Genomic DNA, 12,559 nt, shown 5'->3' on the forward strand with positions numbered 1-12,559 from the left:
CACTCACACCCCCCACCGCCCCTCACGCACTCGTCCTACACAGTAGGATTGCGCTAGGGTCTTTGTAGTCTCCCTTCTGATAACGAATCTGTTTTAACCCCTGAAGTAGCAGCATATCTTCTGCTTGATACAGTGGTTAACCGCTGAAGGGTGTATATAAACACATGTACTCTTCCTTAAATCCCATTATCTGGCAATTCTCCACAATAGCCTGGACCTCATTTCATGCTGCTTTTGCTGCTGTTAGAGGTTAGAGAGAGCAACTGAGCATGTAAAAAAAACTCCCCAATTTTTTTCCACCCCACTGAGGAGCTCCCTGAGAGCACAAGCTGTGCCATACAAGCACTCTTTTCTTGTAAGCCAGCTGGAAAGCAGTAAATATCCCAGTTCCCTCCCTGTAAACTCATCATATTTTTTTCTTATTCTGTCCCTGTACACGTCCAGTCACATTTGGGGTGGTAGGAGTTTGATCTGCAGCTGATACATCTGGGCAGACCTTAATTGGTTTACACTGGTTACCAGTTTGACCCCGTTCGTTGGGGTAGTTCAGAAGGAATTCTACCAGGACAAAAGTATACCACAGTCTGTTTTACTGCCCTCGCACAGTCAATTGTGTCTGCAAGCACTTGTGAAGCAGAGTAGACTTATAGGGCCAGATTTACCAAAGGCTTTAGACGGACAAGGCAAGACTTTAGTGCTATTTAGACAGTGACTTCTCATGTTGCAGTTTCCCAAGCCCCTGCTTAGCCACCACATAAACCTGCCATCCTCTCTGCATTTAGCATTAAAATGTTCCAGGTCCCTCAATCCTTTCAAGTGTGTGTCTAGAAGCACCACTGCTTCTGCCTCATGCCAACCTCACCAGCAACTGGGTGGGAGGGGACCATGAATGTCCCTGATAAAGCTTTATTTTTCATACATTCCCTAAAGGTAGGTTGTTTCAGAGCAGGAAAGCTGGGTACACAAAACTCTTGTTTTCTTGCTTCCAGGACAACCTGCCTAATTTATCTAATGGAACATAGAAGCAGTTTTCAATAGAAATGCCCGCAGTCGTTGGAGTAGGAACCCAGACTGGCTCTTCCCTGGAGCTGACTGGTCGTGTTCACTTTCTCTGGCCTATTTATCCATGCCCAGCACTACGGATTTTGCTTTGCATCTAAAAATTTGGAGTTACTATGCCTAGATTGCATGGGGCTGTAGGTTTTCACATGGCTTCTTGAATGCTTTTGAAAAGTTAAAGCTGAGGGGAGAAAATGGTGTCATTATCAAGGGAAAGGAAGATCACACTTTTCCTATCACTCTGTATCTGATTGCCTGCTCTCTCCTTCCTCTGCCCTGCCCAGACTATGAATAGGAGTTCGGAGGTGTTTCCTGCAGGCCAGCTGCAGTATTGTTGCTGGAAAGTCTCAGTTACAAGTGAAGAACACGGCCTGGATCAAAAGTGATGAGTTACTGGTGACTGATCTCAGCTTATGGGGGAAAAAATGACTCCTCAGTGAACTGGGCTAGTTCCCAAAAAAAGAATCCATCCCTTCGGAAAAGAGATTAAAGGAGTATATCCAGCAGTTCTGCTGGCTAGTGGACAGCAGTTTGCACTGCAGCCACCGGATGAGGCGTTTCGTTGTGTCATCGTGTGATTATTTATATCTTCCGTTGACTAGCACATTTGTTTCCCCAAAGTAGAGTGGGTGTATGATTAGCTATTTTTTATTCTTTATTAAGTTCTAAATATAAACCAGCCCTGAAGGGTGTGTAGAGCTGTAGTGCTGATTGATTTGGATGGGATGGGAGGAGGCTGAGGAACTCCCCCTGCCCGCAGAGGTCTCCTCTTCTTCTCAGCCTTCACAAACTTCTGAGCCAAGCAATGAATTTTCTTTTCTGCCTGGTTGCTCTTTGTTTGAGGAACAGTTTGCCTTAGTCTGCAGAATTAAGACTATTTGATATCTCTTCTCTCAAGCACCAAGAATTTTACCAATAAAATTATTTGCAGTGTTGTGTGTGTTCATGATTTTTGCTAGAGCAAACATATATTCTGATAGTTATAAGCTTCTTTGGCAATACATGCCAAGGAGGACTAAGTTTATGGGGTGTTTTATTAGCATTGAACTGCAAAGTGAAATCTCCTTGAACCAAAGCTGTTGATAGCTATAGAAAATTTGTTTGACTGATCACTTATATTAGGAAAGTTCTCTCAGTTCTTTCCCTCGTTCTTTTGAAAGGACAAAGCACTGAAAAGCTAGCAGGAAAGTTGCTCCTGTGAGGGACCCTTGTCCCTAAGGTTTTAGATGGGTATTAGACCAGATGCAGATGTGGTATACTTTGAAACATCAAATCTTTGGAAATTTGCCTGAAATTGATGTGAACCTGTGCCTGTTGAAATGTTCAGGCACCTCTGTGGCAGATTATAATTCTATTATGTCCTTTTTTTCAGCTTCCACTGGCTATGCTGAGACTTAAACTAGTGTCTTTTAAGTATAAGGGTGTATGATATTTACAGTTGTATACGACCTGACTCTAACATTACGTATTGGACCATGGACATCAGGCTTTACAAAACAGTTTGGTTGAAGCAAGGCAAGCTCAGCTACTGTGCATGAAGAAGCACAGCAGTATGAAAGAAGTATGTGGGGAAAAGCAATAAGCTTATCAGTGGAAAACAGGAAAAATCTAGGTGGTATGATTGATTTTATGAGAAACTGTTTTTGACAAGTTCAAAAATAGGTAGCAGAGCCAAAAGAATTTTCCACCCATGTGTTCCCATTTCAGAGCCAGCTTAGTTAAGCAGAGTTAAAGTGGCTTTTTGGATCCACTGTGAGGTAGCACTTATGAACACTGTTCAGTCTTCATGGATCTTCATTTAATAATCAAAACACACTGCCTTTCACCACGAGTGCTACGCTACTGATTGTTACCATAGCAGCTATATTGCGTTGGGAAAAAAAAGTCTGTATACTGAGTTAACCACAGATTTATTTTTAAGCAAAAAAGGTCCTCTGACCTCAGAGGACAACTTGCATGCTTAAATTTAAGTATATGCTTAAATATCTTATTAGAGTCGAGCAACTCTCAGAGGTGTTATTATGCCTGAAGACAAAATCTTAAATTTAGCTGAGCAGAGGTACCTCTTTAATAGTCTGTTGTGGCAATAAACAATGGAAACCATAATCTGGCATTCAAAGTTAATAACCTGAAGCTAATGCTTGCTTATTTCAGAATTATATTACATTTAGAAACAGTGGAAAATAAGGAGCTTTGCTAGAGTAGAAATATAGGACACAATTGCCAAATAATGTGAGGAAATAGCGAAGTTATTGCACTACTCAAGCAAGAGCGTTACTGTAGTATTCAGTGGAAGTTGTCCTTGCTTGGTACCCTCTCAGCTGTGATATACGAATGGCTCCACCCGTAATTAGTCAAGCTGTCCTGAGTCAAAGACACTGACAGCTGAAAGTGATTAAACCATCCCAGATACCCTGGGTGAATTAGCGGCCATTGCCTCACACTTCCAAATACCCATTTCCTAGTATGCAGGCAACTCATGTGTGGACAAATGTTTTAAGGTGATTCGTTCATGCCTTGAGCCTGGGCTTTTGATATCCACAGCTTCAGGTGTGTCTCACCGCGTCTTGGCCTTGTCTTCCTGCAATACCTCCTGGCCTATGAGTGTCGTCTTTGTGCCTAGTTTGCTCACATTCAACATTCATCTTCAGAAGTGGGTTAAACAGGAAAATGCCCTTCTTACTTCTGGGATAAGAGTGTCCACACATGGAGAGTTAAATATAATCACTGCTACATGTGATGCTCTCTGGCATTTGTGCAGCTAGGCAGACTGCATCCCCTTTACCTCTGAAAAGAGTTGATTTCTAACCAGCAAGGGTAGGCTGGTCCTTGCCAATAAGTAAATTCCCTTAAAACCAATGTTGTACTGACTACCTTGCCCTTCACGCTGAATAGAAGGGACACTGAAATGCTCCTGTATGCAATGAAAGCTGCCTACAGATGTACAAGGGGCAGCCCCGCTTTTTGGGAGGTGATGGGTGAGGGATTTCCCCTGGGACGGGATGCAAATGCAGACGTAAAGGTACCTGTTGGAGGGTGCTGGGTGTGTTGGTAGGAGTCAGGCATCCTGGAGACAAAGCGAGAAAGTGTGAGCAGGTCCCGTACCCACTGCGGCTGCTGGGAGACTTCTTAATTGATTTCAGCAAGGGCAGTCACGCTGGGTGACAGTGTGTATCTAAGAAGAAAAACCAGATCTCCCAGCCATTTTCTGAATTCTATCAAAAGTCCAATAAATGGGAATTAATTTCTAAAATGGTGGTTAGCATATCTGCTATCATCTAATTTAATAATTTGGGGATATGCAAAGCACCCTACAAATCATAATGAACTAATCATCCAGCTGACGTCTGGGGTGAGAAAATTGCTATCTCTGTGTTACAGACAGGGGAAACAGGGGCACAGAGAAGACCAAAGATTTAGCTAGGCCCTTTGGTTCCGTTTTTAACTAATACACTTACCATGTACAAAATTAGCCAGTTAAAAAAAGGAAGTTGTGTGGAACTGTTAGCTACAGAAGTCAGAGAAATTGGTTTATTAAGCGGAGTTATATAAAGAATGTACTGATCACCAAACCTTCCGTCAGTGGATTTCAAATATGGTGCAGTGGCATCAAATCAGCTTATTTTTCTCCTGGCTAATATTTTTTTCCACCCTGCTGCATTACTCAGGTGCCAAGGTAATGAGGTGACGATACTTTTATTGCTACAAAACCCAGAATGGAACAGAACAAGGAAACTAGTATGGGTATAAAAAATAAGTTGAAATTGCCATGCTTTACATTAAAATCCATTAGCTTAATGGTCTTGAATGCCATCTTTTTGGGCTTTACAGCATAATTCCACCGCCTTTAGCTTAGTAGCTCCTGATTTACACCAGTGTGTGTGAAATTGGGGTGTACTTGTAATTTGACTCTGCATTTGCAGTTGGAAGGAAGCTCATTTTTTCTAGGCTAGAATTTTAATATCTGAGGCTCATAGAGCAATAGGGCTTGAAGAACCTCATGAACTTGTCTAGGCTTTGCTTGTGCTTCAGGCCAGAGTAATTATACCTGTATGTTTATTAAATTTGTCCTTAAAAACCTCCCATGGTGGAGAGTTCACAGCCTCTCGGGCACCCTATTCCAGTATCACTACCTGCACTGCTAAAATGCTTTTTGCTAGCATCCAACCTGAATTCTCCTAACTGCAGTTGAAGGTCATTACGTCTTCCTCCCATCCATGATGGACAGGAAGATCTCATTATGTCTCTCCTCTTTCCACTAGCTTTTTATATGTTGCTAGGTTATTCTACCCCATGCAAGTCTTCCTCGTACGTCATACTTTCTGGATCTCTCTTGTTGTTCACTGCTTTCACTGGATTTCTTCACATACTTCGAGAAAGTGACACTCAGTCCTGGCTATGGTATCCAAGTGGGAGCTCTCCAGGACAGAACAGGGCAAAGGACTGCTTCCTGTGCCTTGTGGAATTTGAGAATTACATGTTAGTGCCGGACAAAGATCAGCTTTGAAATATTACAGCCCTCAGGATCTGCTCCTCTACTGTTCGAGAAGCCTTTTCCCATTGTTTTCAATAGATGTTCTCAGACTCGGTATGAACATGATGTTGTTATGGCCCAATATGCAAACTATAGTTTTCAGGAAAGTACTTCCAGTTGAAAGGAAAAAATGTTAGCAATGGGAAAAGGTAAATGCTACATCAGTGAGGAAAAAATAGCTCAAACACAATCATGCACAAGTTCTTATTTGGTTCTGCACCAGGAATTTGACTTCTGCTAGGATATATTGCTATTTATCACTGAAAGAATACGGGAGAACAGTTACTGGTAATCCTTTCACAAATATGTTCCTTCTTCACCAGCACTGTCTTTACAGTGATGAGAGAGAAAAATCATGCCCCTGTGGGAGACCCGCCTCCTCTCCCCTCCCCGGTATTGGATTAATCCCAAAGTCCTCACACAGACAGTAAAAATGCATCAACCTTGCTGGCACATTTTCCTCAGATGCAGGCTTTCCATTTGTAAGGAGTCCTCCTTTCTCCATTTACTCTGGTGCTGTATTAGCAAGCCTTAGCAATGTGTGAGTTCAGTGCTTTGACTTTCAACATGAAACGTGGCTATGAAAGTGATAATGAATGGTAATAGTAGTGTTCTTGAATATTCTTAATGGTTTTAAAGGTAATATGTTGCTCAATGTTCAGTATTTTAGTGCTCTACAATTAGTTTTTATCTCTAAACACAAAAATAGTTCTTTTTTGTGTGAATCATGAAATTGTTGACACAGATATTATTTGCTCCTCTAAACATGAATTTTCAGTTTGTGTTCAGTTATCAGGAAATTTCTGCTACCCATTTTTGGTTTTATAGTGCTATTAGACAAGCCACGATAGAGACGGTGCTATTTAGAACAGGGCATTCAGCACAATTGGGCAAAAATACAACAAGCAATCCTGTGCTTATCCTGATAACTTCCTGTTGCAGCCTCTGATTCCCAAGGAATGGCAGTGCCTCCCTTCACATGCTGGTTGCATGCTGAGCACATCTTCATCGTGGGATGCAGTGACTGGCAGAACCAGTTCTCAACATCTGATATTTGTGGCTGGAAACCTATCAGGAAGGTCTAGTTTGCTATTCTTGAATTCCAGTCAGGTAGGAACACCCTGGTTAAAGGTACATACTTTAAGCTATTATTTTATATATATTAGATGTATGTAGTATATCTGGTTATCTGTATATTATACATATCAGGTAACTACTCCGGATTTGCCAGTGGAACCACTCATTTGCCATAGGAGGCACAGCTGTCTGCCAGCCTTCGAACTGGCTTAGGACCTTGGCATCCTGATTGCTATTTGGTTATCTTATTCCCTTGGGTGACTGGCTTTTAATTCTGGTCCTTATTTTTCCCATATGCAAAATAAGACAATATTCTTAACTTCCCTCATCTCAAAGGCAGAGCCTTGTGCCTTCTATTCCCTTGCTCTGGTCCCTCCTAGGCGCCTCGGGCTTTCTTTGTGGGAGAATGGGGAACAGGGGAAAAAGACAGGCAGGGGAAACGGAAGGGAATGATGTACTTGTGGGTCATGCCTCACAGCAAGGACTGGACATGGCCAGAGAGTGCATTTGGATATGGGAGCCAAGCAGCACCCCTGTGCCTCATGTGCCCAGGGAAAAACAGGGTCACCACAGCCTATGGTGGGCAAGGAGCTGTATTTGGCACTCCTAAATGCCAGGGTGGTTGGCTAGTCTTCCTCCCACTCATCTTCCTGTCAGTAATAGAGAAGATGAACCATAAATTTGCCGGTGAGGGAAAGATAGCAGTCCCATATCGGCACCTGCTGACACAGCGGGCACACATGGTGGTCATGTGCTGATGTTGAGACCGTGCAGCTGCACCCCATCCCCACCGGTATGTGCTGCCTGCAGCAGTCTCCTGGCCTGGGGCAGCTACAGAGCAATACAAACGGACGGTTTCCTTCAGGCCAGATGGAAGCAGAAACAGAAATATGTGGGATTCCCGGGCACCCAGCCCGGTGCTTAGCTCGTGGGAACGTGTGGCTTCTGGAAGGCACCCACACCAACACCTGAACCTCTGTTCACAAGGACGGGGAAAAATCAGCTTTTGAGTAACTGCCAGCATCCAGAGATCACTGTACGTTCGTGAAGTCTTCTGTGTTGAGAAATTTTGGTTTTACTTTTCTTTAAAAAAAAAAAGGTTCCTTCCCGTTTTTGTAGTTTTTCACACCTGTGAAATAAATCTTTTGGATTTAGCTGTATTTAGCTATATGTAGTTGAGACAGGTAAGCTCCAGCGTTGCAAAGCTCATGGTAAAAATCAGGATAGCTGGTAATATTTGATACTTTTCTCCAGGACTTTGGAATCATGCAGTAATGTCTTAGTCACTTTTGCGCTTTTTTTAGTGCTTTTATTAAATTAAAAAACAAAACAAAACAAAAAAACCCTGAACAAGCAAACCTGTTCTCATGACTGGTCAGAAAAAAACTGAGAACATGAATAAATTGAACTCCAAGGGACCAGGAGTCTAGAAATCAGCATAAGAACTTGGACAGCACTCACTGAAAAAGTTTGCATTTTCAAACCCAGCGGACAGTGTGAGGGGCAGAGGTGAGGGGAGGAGAGAGGGTCTCCTAACTGCTTTGGGGTGGCCATGCTGCTTCTGATGCCGAGCCGCAGCTTTTCTTTAGACTTGCTCAGGCACCAGCTTGTAACAGCGTTGACGTGTCACTACCTCCTGGGAGCTGTTATTTAGTGCAGCAGCAGCTAATTAAACCCTGGGAAGCAAAGTGCTGGTTAAATGAACCTCAGCTACATCTGCTGAGGCTGTGCTGCCTCTCACATGGGCCTTGGAGACCCTTAAAACTGGAGCGTCGTTACGTGCTGTCTTGCCTGAAGCTGGCGAGTCGATGGGGAGACCTGCTGCTCGCTGGCTTGCCCAGGGCCAGCCGCCAAGTTGGCATCCTGGGTCCCTGTCCCTGCAGAGGGAGGTGGAGGTGGAGGTGGCCTTCAACCCAAACCTCCCTGGCAGCTATTGCCTGTGAGAGGGAAGCCTGTTCACACCCGCACCCTGTTATGGGAACAGGCTGCCTGCCAGACTCCCTCCCCTACCTGCCAGACTCCCTCCCCTACCCCGAGGTGTAATTTAGTTTTTTTTTTTTAACTTGGAGATGTAATTTGGTGGGTTTTTCTTTTTTCCTTGAAGGAAGGAATCACTAGATGGCACTGCATCACCGCAGGACAAGCCACCTCCCTCTGTCTCTAGGAGGGATGAAAGACATTGCCTACCTCTTTATTTTCGGCTGTTTGCTTTCAATCTTTACCGGGGGTGGGGGGGGTGGGAAGAAAAAACTAAAAAAAAAAAAGCTGGGTCTGTGTTAATAAAATGTGCTTTAGCACAGTTTCTCTCTCTAGCTTTAGGAGTGCTAGTCCCTGCATCATGGGACCTTCTGGTTAGAATAATACTCTTTACATGACTTGGTTTTTGTACTTTGTTCTTTTAGCCTGTTTTCTCTCTACCTGCTGTCGCCAATGCAACAGACTCAGAAGGGTCAGTGGAAAAAGGTGGGATTGGATGTTTAGTTTAAGACTAAAGTGTGGGTGATGTTTGGGAATGCTGGTCCCCAGCTAGGCTTCTAAGTTCTTAAAACAAATGAAAACAATAATAAATGGATGTGCCTAGCTACATGCATATAAATGGCTAACCGAGAGCCATCCACCGACACATGAGTATAAATAGCATTGTTCACCGAACCGTAGTTTCAATAAATTACTGCTATTACGTGCTGCAAATATCCTTAATCAGAGGCTTGACCAAAATTACCTTCAGCCACCAACCTTGCGAAATTGGGCTGTTTCATGACTACAGAGCTGATTGCAATAGTTTAACGTTTCTATACCTAGTTGGGATCCATATATTCACAGTTTGGCAGAAAAAGAGAATAAACTGATGAAAAAAAATTAAAAATGCATAAAATGTTTACTTTGGTCTGAAGCCCAAATGAAAAGGTTTTGGTCATTTCCTATCTGCTCAATGAACCTTACTATATTAGTGTTTCTTCCTTCAAGACGTTGCCAAATAGTAGCACTTGGAAGGAGTGGGTGTTTGAACTCTTCTTTGCAATCTCAGAGAATCAATCTTATCATTGTGCTGTTCTCATTAGTAGCTGCTGTAGCTGCAGCACAATTATGGAGGGCAGAAATCTCACTGTTGGGAGGGAGACCAACCTATTTACAAAATCTGTGAGAAATTGCACTGCACAGGAAAATGCGATTCTTGGCTTAATGCTGCTTTAATCCATTTTTGTGTTGCAAGACCATTAAGGTGAAAAGTATTTGAGTTTTAAAAGTGAAAGTCTTAAAAGGAAAGGTGCCACAGCTGCGTCCAATTTCCTCTCTTTTCTTATTAAAGGGGTTGGTTAGGCTAGAGCTGCAGCCTACCTATAATGAAGGATGATAGATTAGCTTTGTCAGATAATTCATGTTTGCCAGCAGTCACTGGACGTAGGTTTTCATAATTATTTTATTGTATTTCCCCTTTAAATTCACAAATAGATATTTATTTCTATGAGATCTTGTTGCAATTGGAGATGTGATATTTCTGTATGCTTCAGTCTCTCCATGGCAACTGTAAATGGGTCAAGCACCGGTGCAGCTTGGCACACAGCAGCTATGGGAAGGCAGCTGCAGGAGTCAGTCCTCACAGCGCTCTACGTTATCCTCACCTGGAGCTCTCATGCATGATGCTTCCTAGGACAGTACTGAGTACTGCAGCCAGGAGTTTTTGTGGAAAAGGTTTCCTGGTAGTCACTAAACCTCGAGCATCCCCTGGATCTGCTATAGGTTTTATTAGAGGCTACCCATTCAGACATCTGGTGTTGCACAGACCCATGCTTCAGGTCCATATGATTGTTGCAGGTACGTTCTAGTGCCTTCCCATACCACTGCAGAGCTTGGTTCAAGCCATGTTCCAGATCCACGGCCAAGGGAGCCTGGGCTAAGGCAGTCTGAGGAAAGTGCTTGGGGGAAAGAGAGGATAGTTGTGAGACTGTCACGTTGTGTGCAAGAGAGGAAGGAAAGCTACAGGCACGATGAATACAGGCTCTGCTCAGCTGCAAAGTAAACTCATTTTCAGGACGTTGGGATGCAGGAAGAACTCACTGAGGATAGAGGCACACAGAGAAGCGGCAGCAAGGAGAGCTGTCTGGGTTGGCATTAGGCAACCTCATTTTGGTGCCACATTATATGGCTTGTGAGGCTACCTACATTCCATGTGGATAAGCAATTACATGGTCTGAAGTTAACATGATTCAGTGCTGCAACTAAAATGGACAAGATGAAACAAGAATCAGAAATGACCCAACTTTGCAATATTGCGAGAGTAATTCTAGACTGATTGTTGAGGGAGAAAACCCAGACATGTTTAGCCAAAAAATTATAGTAGTGCTAGACAGCTGAAATGGAGGCACGCATTAGGGTTTTGTAATAGGGACACTGAGGGCGATTCTCAAGGCCATAATACAATTTAGATTTCTGAACATCTGCCTGTGGAAACTGGGATGGGGAACTCTAAACCTAATCTCTGGTGCCTGCAAGTCTTGTTACAGGATCTTCTCATTTCCACAGCAGTCTTGATCATTCAGTGGTGGGAATGGAGTCGTCCTTCTTCTCTGCTGCTCTGTGACATGAGGTGTTACGTTTTCTAAATAGTATCTATCGTGCAATAGGATCATAAAACGCAAAGAAATTCGTCTGAACAACCATTTCAATTGCTGGAGTAAGAAGCAGCCTTGTCATTATGCTCTCTGTTAATACTGATATCTGCTAGAGAAACTGATGTCCAGTCAGTAGTCCACATTAACTGAATCTTGTTCAGGTATACATCTGCTAGGAAGAAGAGACACTGATTATCACTTCATTGAGGTACAAGTGAGTTTCTGTTCACCATTGGGAACTGCCCCCCCCAAACCAATGGCAATCACACACCTGATGGAGCTATTAATATACAGCCTTCACCTGGAGAAATAATGTTTTTGTCTCTGTGGCCATGTTTACTTAAGCAAGTAATTCTGTGTGAAAGGAGCAGATCAGTAGACTGGGGCTGGTGGATCACCATCTAATATATTAAAATTGTTAGTGGTTTGGGTATTTTACTCTGGACTAGATTTAATCTGGTCCCCTGATATCCCCATCTCACACATTGTTTGAGGCTGTCTGAAGGGCAAGTCACTGATTTAGCCACTTATTGTCTCCATTATGGACTGCGGTGAATTTGGTGCCTAGATGGAGGAGAGCTTTTGGATGAGTTTCCTCCTCAGAGAATGTGCTAAAACTACCCTGAAAACCCAACTGACAGGTGGTAAATTGGGATAGTCAGGGTTTCACTTCCACACCAAACCAAAAGGGCGGTATGGGCACAACCTGGCGAACACAGCAAGAGCAGTTTGTTGGGGTCAAATGCTTCTGGTGTCTGGAGACTCTTGTTCTCAAGTCATTAAAAACTCAGCAGGGAACTAGTTCCTTTGTCTACAATATTGCCTAAATGATCACTTGGCTCACCATGGCAGTTAATCTTTCTTTCTTTCTAAAATACATGTCATGACACAATTGTTAGATCATTTGCCCTCGGGATGTTCTTCATACTGTTTTTCTAACCTGTTAGCACAAAACCCCTTCTCTTTTGAGTCTCTAAACACATAAGTGAACTTATCTGAGTCACACATGCTCTCTTGTTCTTCAGCATCATGCAGTGATTAGAGTTATACTTTAATTTAAGGACAGCTCATGACCATTATTTCAAATGCATACATTCCCTTTGGGTGCTGAACCTGAGATACACAGAAGCTGTGGAAGGGGTGTGGAGCAGTATCAAAGCCATTCAAATCACTGAGGCGGTAGTGCTTTAGCCCTTCTGAATATTATTGACTACTCTAAATTGAGCATCTTTGTTTTTTAAAAATTTAGATCTGCAAATGAAGAAATGTCTCTTGT

The sequence above is a fragment of the Fulmarus glacialis genome, unplaced genomic scaffold (assembly GCF_000690835.1).
Source record: "Fulmarus glacialis isolate BGI_N327 unplaced genomic scaffold, ASM69083v1 scaffold1619, whole genome shotgun sequence".
NCBI classification, from domain to species: Eukaryota; Metazoa; Chordata; class Aves; order Procellariiformes; family Procellariidae; genus Fulmarus; species Fulmarus glacialis.